The sequence below is a fragment of the Vicia villosa genome, unplaced genomic scaffold (assembly GCF_029867415.1).
Source record: "Vicia villosa cultivar HV-30 ecotype Madison, WI unplaced genomic scaffold, Vvil1.0 ctg.001004F_1_1, whole genome shotgun sequence".
In the NCBI taxonomy this organism is placed as follows: Eukaryota; Viridiplantae; Streptophyta; class Magnoliopsida; order Fabales; family Fabaceae; genus Vicia; species Vicia villosa.
Window position 1 is genome coordinate 29336 of NW_026705447.1, and position 13055 is coordinate 42390.

A 13055-nucleotide genomic window follows, 5' to 3' on the forward strand; every position below is an offset into this window, starting at 1 on the left:
AAGTGTGGAAGAACAGAAAACCCAACATTTCATATTTCCATCCATTTGGATGTGTTTGTTATATTCAGAATACTAAGGATCATCTGAACAAGTTTGATTCCAAAGCTCAGAAGTGTTTCCTTCTTGGATATTCTAAACGCTCTAAGGGCTACAGAGTATACAATACTGAAACTCTGATAGTTGAGGAATCAATCAATATCAGATTTGATGATAAGCTTGGCATTGAAAAGACAAAGAAGAATGAGAATTTTGCAGATATAGACATTTCTGATCCAGATCATGAAAAGACCAGAGGAAAGGAAGTGTCAGAAGATCAAGCTGCAGCTTCTTTAGAGAATCTCAGAATATCTGAAGCGCTTCAAGAATCATCTCTGCCCATCCAGAAGATGTTATAATTGGAAAGAAAGATGATCCCATCAAAACAAGAGCATTTCTAAAGAATAATGCAGAATGTCAATTTGGTTTAGTGTCTTTGATTGAGCCAACTTCTGTTGATAAAGCTCTGGAAGATGCTGACTGGATTATTGCTATGCAAGAAGAGTTAAATCAGTTTTCAAGAAATGACATTTGGGATCTGGTTCCAAGACCTAAAGGATTCAATATTATTGGAACAAAATGGGTATTCAGAAACAAGCTGAATGAGAAAGGTGAAGTTATCAGAAACAAGGCTAGACTGGTTGCTCGGGGCTATAGTCAACAAGAAGGCATTGACTACACTGAAACCTTTGCACCAGTGGCCAGGTTAGAATCTATTAGATTGTTAATTTCTTTTGCCACTCAGAATAACATCACTCTTTATCAGATGGATGTTAAGATTGCCTTTTTAAATGGTTATATAGATGAAGAAGTTTATGTTCACCAACCTCCTGGTTTTGAAGACTCTAAGTCTCCGGAACATGTTTTTAAACTAAAGAAATCATTATACGGTTTGAAGCAAGCTCCCAGAGCTTGGTATGAAAGATTAAGTTCTTTCATTCTGGATAATGGTTTCACAAGAGGAAAAGTAGACACAACTCTCTTCTGTAAAACTTATAAAAAGGATATGTTAATTTGTCAAATTTATGTTGATGATATTATATTTGGAACTTCTAATGCTACACTTGGAAAGGAGTTTGCTAAGTCTATGCAGGAAGAATTTGAGATGAGCATGATGGGAGAACTCAAATATTTCCTAGGCATTCAGATCAATCAAACCTCTGAAGGAACCTATGTTCATCAGACTAAGTATGTCAAAGAGCTTCTGAAGAAGTTCATACTATCTGATAGCAAAGAAGCAAAAACTCCAATGCATCCAACTTGTGTTTTAGGTAAGGATGAGGTAAGCAAGAAGGTAGATCAGAAGATCTATAGAGGTATGATAGGATCTCTTCTCTATCTGACTGCTTCTAGACCTGATATTTTATTCAGTGTATGCTTGTGTGCTAGATTCCAATCAGATCCTAGAGAATCTCACTTAACTGCTGTTAAGAGAATACTTAGGTATCTGAAAGGTGCTACTAATGTTGGTTTAGTCTACAGAAGATCTGAAGAATACAACTTAGTAGGATATTGTGATGCTGATTACGCTTGTCATACCCCAAATTTGTCCTACCCTTAATTTTTAACTGACTTAAGCATCGCATTGATACGCATCTATCCATTAGGGTCATCTAACAAAACATGCATCATTAACCAATAAATCTGGCATGGGATCGATGATTTTGAAATGTCAGTGTTCATGAGGGTTTGAGGTGTACATAGCGAATAACGCTGATTCATCTAGTTCTCCTTAAAGCGTGAGACTGTGAAAGTGGGGTTTGGATCCATGATTATTGTGGACTCTTTTGTCATTAAGCTACAAGGCTATTTTCACCAAGATCAAACAGTTAGGGTTTATTTCCCTGGTTCCTTCAATACATTATCATTGAAGTGGTTTGAGATACAAGTGCTATGGTATAAGGGATTTAGGCTTTTATCATCAAGAAACAAAAATTGTTGAGGGATGCGTGTTGGAAGCATGTTGGAATACAGATAGAAAATACGGATGAGATAGTTTGAAAATTGGACATGATCAAGGTGTCTAAAAACCAATTTCTTTGGCCATGATTAGCTGGAACTTGAAATTATCCAAGAATTCTTATACAAGAATTATTCATATAAAAATGCATTCAAGAGCTTCAAGTCCATTCAAATTCTCAAGCAATTTCCCACCATTTTTCTAATCATCAAATGTCATCTTTCATATATTCAGTAATTCAAGTTCAAGCTTTAAATGCCCATTCCATTTGCAACTACAAAATCCAAATTCAAACTACATTACAACTTCTCAAAATTCAGAATCCATTCTCAAAAATCATTCTATACCAAATACACCGTTACACTTTCGAAAATCGCATTACATTACATCGACATCAAGAATATTACACAAATCATTTCATTCAAATACATTCCTGAACTTATCCTAAAGACTAAGGTCTCCCATTGCCTCTTCCTCCTCGAGCTCCCGTCGTAGTCTTTCCAATTCTTCCCATCTTCATGAATAATTTCCGTGCCCAATGAACCATGTATTGTGTCTTCAAGCCAATACCGTGAAGCATACAAGCCTGCTGCCAAAACCGAGCCGCATAAAGAGCCATGATCAGCGGAGAAACAGAACGAGATCCCTTCATAAAGCCGACCCTTTCAGCTGCACAAAAGAAGAGAACAGTTTAGAAATGATCTCACAGAAACCTGCAACAAAATTGGATTCAGAACAGTGTCAAATTCTCATTCAATGCACAATTGAATTCAGTTCAAGAACAGTTCAGCAAGTCTAGTGTGTTCAAATCAGAATCAAAACAGGTTTCAAGTCAATACACTGGCAGTTCATTCATGATCAAATCCATACATTTAAAACCACAATACACCAAACCAGTTCTAACATTTCAAACAATGTCATACCCCGATACCGAGACTACAAGTTCAAAACACATTCACTCACTGCACACACATTATCTCAGCCTGTTCATTCAGATTTAAGATACATCCACAGCACACCCACCATGTACAAAATATTCCAAAACAGTTTCCAACAGATGTGCCTTGTATTTCAAAGTAACTACACTAACCAAGCAAATGGACATACCAATTGGAATAAGCATACCATGAAGCCTTGCGCGAAGCTCTTTGCAACTTCGGAAATATACCTGCACCAATTCCCAAATCAAATGCATCAGTCCACACCAATTTGAAAATCCAGAAAAAAAGTATTCAATATGTCAGCCCTGCATTCATTCAAACACCATCCAAAATTCAGGCATTTCATAACAGTTTAGTCCATCCACAGGGATCATACCACATTAACGCATCTACCTACATATACATCATACCACAGTCAAATACAATCATACAAAACTGATACATTAATGAGCCAGTCACAAATACATATAGCCCTGCATAGTTTGTTAAAACATCCCTAACAGCATTCATAACAGAATTCTCCCCCATCCAATTCCTAACTGTCATAACCTTTAACTAACATTTCAACTCACAGTCACTAACCAACTTTCTCTAACCATTCTAACCTCTCTAAAATACCCTAACAGAACCCACACTAACTAATTGTTTTCCCAACTAACTGAGTTCTGATTTGTAACTAACTGAGTTGCTAATCAACTCAGTGAGTCCAGAATAACTAACAATAACAACTGAAAAAAACAGAGATAACCAACTTCTAACTGATTCAATCCAAGCCTTCAATCTTCAACAAACTCCCCTCTAATCCAATGGCTCTGATCTCTCACTCTCTAACCGATTTCTCACCACCTCAACCTCTATTTAAACAGATTTCCCTCCAATTCATAAACCTTCACCACCATTTTTATCACACACACCATTTTCACATTCTCCTCTCATCCATCTTCATCTTCTCCACGCCATCACCTTCATCTCCATTCTCTCATCTTCACCACCTATCATTCATCACTCATCTCTGCAACTCCATCACATTCTTCATCCTCATTCCCTCATCTCAGAATTTTCTCAATTCATTTTCCATCATCTCTCTCCCTCACCTTCAACCGAGCTCAACCTTCATCCCTTATCAACCACCTCCATAACTCTCTGAATGACTCTGTATCAAGCTTCACTACCTCTCACGCTCAAAACTCAGAATAACAACACATACAGCACGCAAAAGAATCAAAAATAGAAGAAGGAGAAGAATCGGATAGGGAAAGGGAAAGAGTAACGTTAATGCTTACGTGAGTTTCTCGTCATCAACATCTTCGGATCCACCGCGATTTCGACCTTCATTCTTAGGCGTCAACCTTCTTCATCTTGAATTCAGCGCAAGAATCATAGCCTCATCCTTCTTCACCCTTGTTTCACCTCCTCCTTTCATCAACGTTCATCACCACACATCACGTACAACACAAAGACGCAGGAGACGATGAACCGCGAGGGAAATCGGAGATCGAATCAGAGAGGCCGAGAGACATGATGATGATGGTTTCGTGTTCTTGACTCGCGGTGGCAGAGAGAGTTGATCGGAGACGAAGAGAGGAGACTCGCCGCCGCTGCTGAAGGAGAAGAAAAGGATCTCGTTGAAAGAACTTCAAAGGTCATATCTCTTAACCTAATCCTCTTTCAATTTTATTTTGTTTTCTTTTTGGATTAATTAGTACTCTTAATTGACCTAAGATTTTCATAATAACTGATATTAACTGAGATTAATGAAAACTAATGACATTTGATTTGAATAAATTGGTGTTAATTGAGTAAAAAAATCTGAATGCTGGAAAAGTCTTGGATCAACGTGGGCCTGATACGAATCATTATTCACACCCCATTGTTAGGCCCATCACACCGCTTTTTTTGACATAGAAAAAATGCTGGAAACAAAAACAAAACTTCACTTGGGCCTTACACGATTCTGGCATGCACCTCCACTACGGCCCAACACATTTCTTTTTCTGCCAACAAAAACGCCCCCGGGCCAATTCCTTTGGGCCCTGCGCCCTATTACCATGACACCATGTTTTCAGATCACACCCCCCTGTTTCCCTTAATATGTTTAGAGTTTAATTAGTTTTTTTCTATTTTCTTTTAGTGATTAAAGCTAATTTTTCTACCATAATTCTTAGGCCTCAATACCAATTTTGACACATAGAAAATAATCACAAGAAATATTAGTTTAGGCTAACTTTGGTTTAATTCATTTTTGCTTAAATCTAATTCAATTTCTTTCATAAAAAATGATCATTAAAAAATACTAGTTTTAGGCTATTTTGTTTTAGTCTCTTACTTGTAACTTTCTTCATAAAATCAATATAAAAAGAATTGTTAGTTTCAGGCTATTTTGTTTAGTCTTTTACTTGATTCAATTTCCCTCAAAAAATCAATAAAATAGTAGTATTTTAATCCACTTTTGTGCTATATTTTGACTTGTTCTTTTTCATGCCATTTTCAATATTCTACTTACCGCTTTATTTTTCATGCTTCTTTTAAATCCTAACCTTAGGTAGAAACCATGATAACATTAGGTAGAAATTCCCACTCTTGCATTCTTTTTTTCAACTTTAATTCACCTAACAACTACTTGACTAATTTCCCATAAAAAACACCAAGAAAACTCATAAAAAATGACTAATAAATACTTTGACTAATAAAAAGGGAATGGAAGCTTGTAACTTCTCTTGCTTAAGGGATGTGCGAGTGCTTGTGGCTCCCTTGCTTAAGGGTTCCATTCAGGCGTAAGTTCCCAACCTCTAAAAAACACAAACCAAAGAGTAATTCGAGTTTCCCTTGCTTAAGGGATTTCCTCGAAACGCTCAAACTCTCTCTCTCTTCTCTCGCTTTCTTAAGGGCACCGTTATTTCCGCTCCATTGCATCCTAGGCTGTCCCCTTGTGCAAGAGCGCGAACGTTAACGCCGCCCAATTAAAAAACACAAAAACAAACAAAACTTTTGAGCCGAACTACGGCGCTCTGATTCCTGAAAAGGATACGTAGGCATCAAGTCGCGGGGCTTGAACGAGCACACTTGTAAATATTCCTTCTTTTCCCCGTATTTCTTTTGCATTCATTCGCATGTATACATAGACATAGTACACGCCCTTTAGATAGAAACAAACATAGGTGGATACCATCGAGTACGATGGGCGCGAGGGGTGCTAATACCTTCCCCTCGCGTAACCGACTCCCGTACCTTGATTCTCTGGTCGCAAGACCCTGTTCCTTCCTTTGTTAGGTTTTCTGATATTCCTTTCCCTTATGGGATAAATATATTGGTGGCGACTCTGTTCATTTTTCGCGAGCGTGCGACAGCTGGCGACTCTGCTGGGGAATACCTAAGCAAGTCGATCCTAGCCTTTGTTTGTTTTATTTTATTGGGTGTTTATTTGTTTTATGTCTATATCTTATATATATGTTTGCATGTTTATTTTCTGCTTGCATGTCATGTTTATTTCTGTTTGCACATCAGGCATATGGATTATATTCTGTGTTCCTTGGGGTCTTCTGTTCTGTTTTGCAGGTGGGGGGTTGTTTGAGGTAAAAGGCCCACTACCCAGGCCAAGTGACACATAGGATTAGCGTGGATGCTCATGTTGACTACCGTAGCGCTTGCTATGGATGAGTTCAATATGGGGTACCACAACTGGGCGAGGTTCTTTCATGGAACACTGTGTCTGGCACGCTTGTTGCCTCAAACACTTTGTACCCCATGGGAACTGTAGACCCTAGTGACCATTAGGGACCACCTGTCTGTGTCTAGACTACATACCTGTGAGATTGGGGTGGGACAGGAAACCTTGACTCCTACATACCTTTGGCTCTTCATGTTTGAGGTCGGACCTTTATTTGGTCTGTTCTCATGGTGCTTGATATTCTGGTATTCCAAAAGGCGTCGAACCTTTGATCCTGTGACATTTGGCCTGTACAGAGGTTTCATATCAGTTATTCAGAGGATTGTACAGTGGTTACTAAGATTATATGGACCTTGATCCCATGCCTTTGCATTGCATACCATCATTGTTTCATCCACTTCATTTGTGAGGGATCCTAAAGTCTATTTCCGAAAAAAAGAATGAAAAAAAAAGAAATGGAAAAGCAAAAAAAAAGGGAAAGAAAAGAAAAGATATTCTATACAAAAAAACAAAAATACAAAAAGCTTTGATTCCAAAAGAGAACAAAAAAGTGTGAAAAGACTTTAGGATCTCTCATAAATGAAACATGCATTCAAACTATCATGCATTTCATGGTTCTCTCAGATACTTATGGGACCCTTTCTCTTCAGATTTCAAGATCAACAACAAATTTGACTTCTCACCGCCACGACTCTAAAATCAACTATGGAACAACTCCGTGAGGAAATGGATGAGATGAGGGAACAAATGGGTCATCTTATGTTGGAGATGCAAGACTTGGTCCATAATCAGGATGCACTAAAGGAGGAAAATAGTCAGTTGAAGACTCAATTGAGCTTGGTCATGGAAGTTCTGAAGACGGTATTAAGGACGGAAGGTGATGTTGTTCCTGTTGCTGCAACAGAAGTTGTTGATTCCTTCTCCCCAATAGGATCTCTTTTCACTCATGGGATGCCTCAGGGAGCTCTCCCTCAATTTCAAGTGCCATTGCCTCCACGTCAAAATGTTCATGCCCCTAGAATGAATCAAGGAGACCGGATGTATGGGAAAAAACCTAAGATGCCTCAGAGGGTTCTTGATCCGATCCCGATGCCTTATGCTCAGTTACTTCCCCGCTTGCTGGAACTTCGGTTGGTTGAGCTACGCGATTTGTCCATGCCTGAAAAGCTTCCCCCCAGTTTTGATGCCAATGCTCGATGCGAGTTCCATTCTGGGGCACCTGGCCATGATATTGAGAATTGTAGGGCGCTGAAGCAGCAAATTCAAGATCTCATTGATTCCAAAGCAATATCATTCACTCCAAATGGCCTGCACATAAAACGAAGAGTTCATGCATAAGTGAATGTCCGTATTCCACAATGTATCACAAAAAAAAAAAAAAAAGAGAAGAATAAGCCCAGAAGGAGTCAAGTCTCCTCAACTATGGCAATCATCATTTCCTTTCTGTGTTCTCATTTCAAGTATTTCCTGTTTTGTAGAAGGCTACTTCCTTGTTTGAACTCGTTGGTATGATAATAATGAAAACACCACAAATTCTCGAGCAACTTTGTCAGAATCTTTTTCAAAAAGTAATCAAGAATGTTTTGTAGAAGCATCTTTCATTCTCAAAGTTCTTATGCTCAGTTGTATCCGTGGAGGTTGGTGTTTCAGTTGGTGTTTGAGCTCTCCTTGCAACAAGTAACTTCTCTAAGTTTGGTGATCACGCAAAGTTCCTCCATGTTTGACGGCAAATAATTCTTCAACATCTATGCTTGGGGCTCCCGCACGAGGGATAAGCAAGACGCACTCTTATCTTGAGCATTGCGCCATTTGCATTGCTCGAATCCCTAAAGCATTACAAATTCTTATGTGAATCCGTCGGAATCTTCTTCTGTGTGATAATCAAGAGTGTCCTTCACAATGATTCTCATTCTCAAGGTTCTACTTCATATATCAGTTGCCTTTTCTCAGGATCTCCTTCTCAGTGGCTTTGCTAGTTAACAGAGACAAGAAGAATATGAGAAATAAATTGATGTGATTGCCTTGTGCTCATTCGTTTCCTTGTTTGTTGGAATCACAATTGGTTAAGACTCTAGTATTGGGTCTTCTTCACCACAAGTAGCTCTCTTGAGTTGATGATCATACAAGATTCTTCCCATTTATGATGACGATTACTACTCTAGCAAACTATGCTTAGGGCTCCCGCACGAGGGATAAGCAAGACGTACTCTTATCTTGAGCATTGCATCACTCGCATTGCTCGAATCCCTAAAGTAAGGCAAAAGTTCACAACTCATGGATGACTTCGTTGGAGTTCTCTTTTGGAGTAATCTGAAGTGTTTGGAAAAAACTGCAAAAAAGTATTCAAGATCAACAAGTCCAGACGGAGCCAAGTCTCCTCAACAATGGCATTCATTTAGTTTCTTATTGCATTCTCATTGTATTTTTTTCATTGTTTGTTTAAGCATTTCTAGCATGTAAAAAACTTGTTAATTTCTGAATGAAAATAAAAATACATTGCTTATGTTCGTCTTGAAGAAATCCATTCGTTTTCACTCATAAAATGTTTTTGGCATTACGATACCAACTTTGCTAATCGCTTGCTTAGGCAAAGAGCGGAGGGAGAATGATGAAAAATAAGAATGCAAAATCTCTAATCATGTGTTTTCGAATAAAACCCTACTGAGGATGTACAGGCATTGTTTCAAATCCCCAAACACCGGAGATATAAGGGAGATAGACCCTCGTTAACCCCTTTGAGCCTTGGAGAAGGAGTTTCTTTTCTAATCATAAAAACCCTTATTTTAACCTTGGGGCAGGGTAGTGTTCATTTAACTTGATCGAGTGTTCAAAACTCACCAAAAAGGTATGCATCTAAGGATACAACAATGGTTATCCTCCAAAAGGTTGAGGAATGTCAAAACCGCAATGATTATCCTTATTTCATCAAAAGATCAAGAGATGACGATGCCACAATGGTAATCCTTCATCAAATCAAAGGAGTGAGGCGGTCGCGATCACCTCCAACAAATCAAAGACAATGCGAAGTTGCACGACTTGTTCAGAAAAAATAATAGCAAAAAGAAATGGCAAAAAGAATGAAAAGAAAAAAGATGAAAAGAAAATGGCAAAAGAAAAAAAGATGATGAAATTGCCAAGCAAGAACAAAGTCGTGTGATCATGAATCGGAAGAATAAAAGGTGAGCGACCGCCATGTCCAAAAAACTTCATTGATTCCTCGACCATTTCAAATTCCTTGTGAGGGATGAACACTCGTATCAAGCTAAATTGAACATAGGGCTGGAGAACATCACGAAGGGGGTGGGTACAAATAATTTTGAGCCTAAAAATCTTTTGTTTCTAAAACCGTGAACCTGGCCAAATTACAACCCTTAAAAGTCCTAATTGAAGTAGGGTTTATTTTGAAAACACACTCCGATGAGATAGCGTTCAACTGACTCCCAATGAAGCGAGACTCATATCCATGTTGGTATCGTATGCTTGCTTTATCTTCCACATGCAAAAATCGAGGTTGTGTCGCAACCTCATTTCATAAAAAGTTTATAACTTCAAGACTAACATAGCTTTGCATTAGAATTATCATTCTTAGAATTAACATTCTTTTGCATGCAAAATATGTGCTTAACATCAAGGGAATTTTCAAAGATCAGAATCAGTGAGTAACTTGATCATGTCAAAGTACAAGAGACTTGAGAACTCCAAGGAGTAAAAGCTAATCATCCCAAATGCTGACCATCGAGGGGCAGATTCTCTAAAGAACTCTGTGGGGCATGAATACCTGATGCGTTCTTTGACTACTCTGTGGTGAAGAGTTTGAAGACTCCGTTGAGCATGGTAAAGTTGTTTCCATGTTTGTTTGACTTCAAAACAAAGAAAGCTTGAGGATTCTAGTCAGATGTACCTAATCAGGGGCGATTAAATCGAGGTTTGACCTCTCAAATTCAGCGTATCTGGGGCAATCATGTCGATAAATCCCTTCAAGCTTTGATCAATATGGGGCAATCATGTCGATAAATCCCTTCAAGCTTTGATCAATCTGGGGCAATCATGTCGAGGAATCTCTTGAATTCAACTACTCTGGGGCAGTTACGTCGAGATTTGACAAATCTCTCCAAGGATCCACTGGGGCAATTTCCTTCATGGGTCATGAAACTGGAGGCACGATCTTATGAGTTTTATTGTCCTCTCCCTAATCATAGGAGTTCATTTCTCCTGGAACCTTGGTCTCTCCCCAAGCACGGAGTTTATTTCTCCTGAGAGTTTCGTTCCATTCCTCAAGCATGGGAGTTTATTTCTCCTAGGAGTTGTCCTACTTCCCTAATCAAGGCTCCTTATCTGGATTTCTCATTCCCAACATGGCGAGAGAATCTCCTCAAGCTGAAAATCCTTCAGGCAGTGGCACATGGTGAGAAGTCAGAAATCATTCTTCAAGTCAAAGAAAAGTGCATCTTTCAAATCAAATTCCAATATCTATTGGCACCTCCACATGGTCCTTAACACTAAGGGGATTCTCCCTGGTGTTTACATCACCAATGCCTTTATTTGGCATTCTGCATATAGTACTCATTGCATATAACATTACATCCTCAAAAGCGTAGCATATCCATCAAAATGGAGCATTACGCCACAAAAAAAATTCAAACATGCATACAAAGCATAAGCCAGATAATACAAATCCGCACCCAGTCAAGACAATAATACATCCCCACACAAAAAATTTGTCCTTACAAATTCTGATTGATATCTGCTACTACATTTCAAATCTCTTCCAACCACGGTGCCGAGGCGAGGTACCTTCAATCTCTGAGGAGTGTCTGACACAATGTCTTCTTTTGTCCCTGGTGTCGAGTCGATGTTGAGTCATAGATCGTAAGAGATCTTATTCTTTCAGTCCTGAAGATCATGCTTAGGTCTTCTCCTGGTGTCGAGTCGATGTTGAATCATAGATCGTAAGAGATCTTATTCTTTCAGTCCTGAAGATCATGCTTAGGTCTTCTCCTGATGTTGAGTCGATGTTGAGTCATAGATCGTAAGAGATCTTATTCTTTCAGTCCTGAAGATCATGCTTAGGTCTTCTCCTGGTGTCGAGTCGATGTTGAGTCATAGATCGTAAGAGATCTTATTCTTTCAGTCCTGAAGATCATGCTTAGGTCTTCTCCTGGTGTCGAGTCGATGTTGAGTCATAGATCGTAAGAGATCTTATTCTTTCAGTCCTGAAGATCATGCTTAGGTCTTCTCCTGATGTTGAGTCGATGTTGAGTCATAGATCGTAAAAGATCTTATTCTTTCAGTCCTGAAGATCATGCTCAGGTCTTCTCCTGGTGTCGAGTCGATGTTGAGTCATAGATCGTACGAGATCTTTTTCCTTTCGGTCACTGTTTCATACAACCATTCCCTTTGAAAACCCCGTGTCGGCACCGCTACCACGTTATAAGCTATCTCCATCCAAATCCATTGTTCACTGTAAATATATCCACCAGAAAAACAAATTCCTCTCTTTCCCCAGCAGATATCAAAACAAAAATAAAGAATAAAGACCACTCCATCTCCTTGGGACAAATTTCTGGTACTTGGATATTTAATCTTCTTCTACCTCGAATGTTCGAAAGGCTAGCGCCAATCTCACCTTCAGGTTTAAGACGATTAAATAGGGGCAGCTGTCATACCCCAAATTTGTCCTACCCTTAATTTTTAACTGACTTAAGCATCGCATTGATACGCATCTATCCATTAGGGTCATCTAACAAAACATGCATCATTAACCAATAAATCTGGCATGGGATCGATGATTTTGAAATGTCAGTGTTCATGAGGGTTTGAGGTGTACATAGCGAATAACGCTGATTCATCTAGTTCTCCTTAAAGCGTGAGACTGTGAAAGTGGGGTTTGGATCCATGATTATTGTGGACTCTTTTGTCATTAAGCTACAAGGCTATTTTCACCAAGATCAAACAGTTAGGGTTTATTTCCCTGGTTCCTTCAATACATTATCATTGAAGTGGTTTGAGATACAAGTGCTATGGTATAAGGGATTTAGGCTTTTATCATCAAGAAACAAAAATTGTTGAGGGATGCGTGTTGGAAGCATGTTGGAATACAGATAGAAAATACGGATGAGATAGTTTGAAAATTGGACATGATCAAGGTGTCTAAAAACCAATTTCTTTGGCCATGATTAGCTGGAACTTGAAATTATCCAAGAATTCTTATACAAGAATTATTCATATAAAAATGCATTCAAGAGCTTCAAGTCCATTCAAATTCTCAAGCAATTTCCCACCATTTTTCTAATCATCAAATGTCATCTTTCATATATTCAGTAATTCAAGTTCAAGCTTTAAATGCCCATTCCATTTGCAACTACAAAATCCAAATTCAAACTACATTACAACTTCTCAAAATTCAGAATCCATTCTCAAAAATCATTCTATACCAAATACACCGTTACAC

At 38.6% G+C, this 13055-nt stretch overlaps 1 long non-coding RNA gene across 1 annotated transcript; it reads right to left on the reverse strand.

Annotated features, from left to right (window-relative positions):
• Positions 1-2360: 2360 nt before the first annotated feature.
• Positions 2361-4630, reverse strand: LOC131632740 (uncharacterized). The gene is made up of 3 exons (XR_009293116.1): positions 4221-4630; positions 3104-3164; positions 2361-2665 (listed from the first exon to the last, which is right to left on the reverse strand). It is a non-coding gene; the product is annotated as an uncharacterized LOC131632740 (long non-coding RNA).
• Between the last annotated feature and the right edge of the window lie 8425 nt (positions 4631-13055).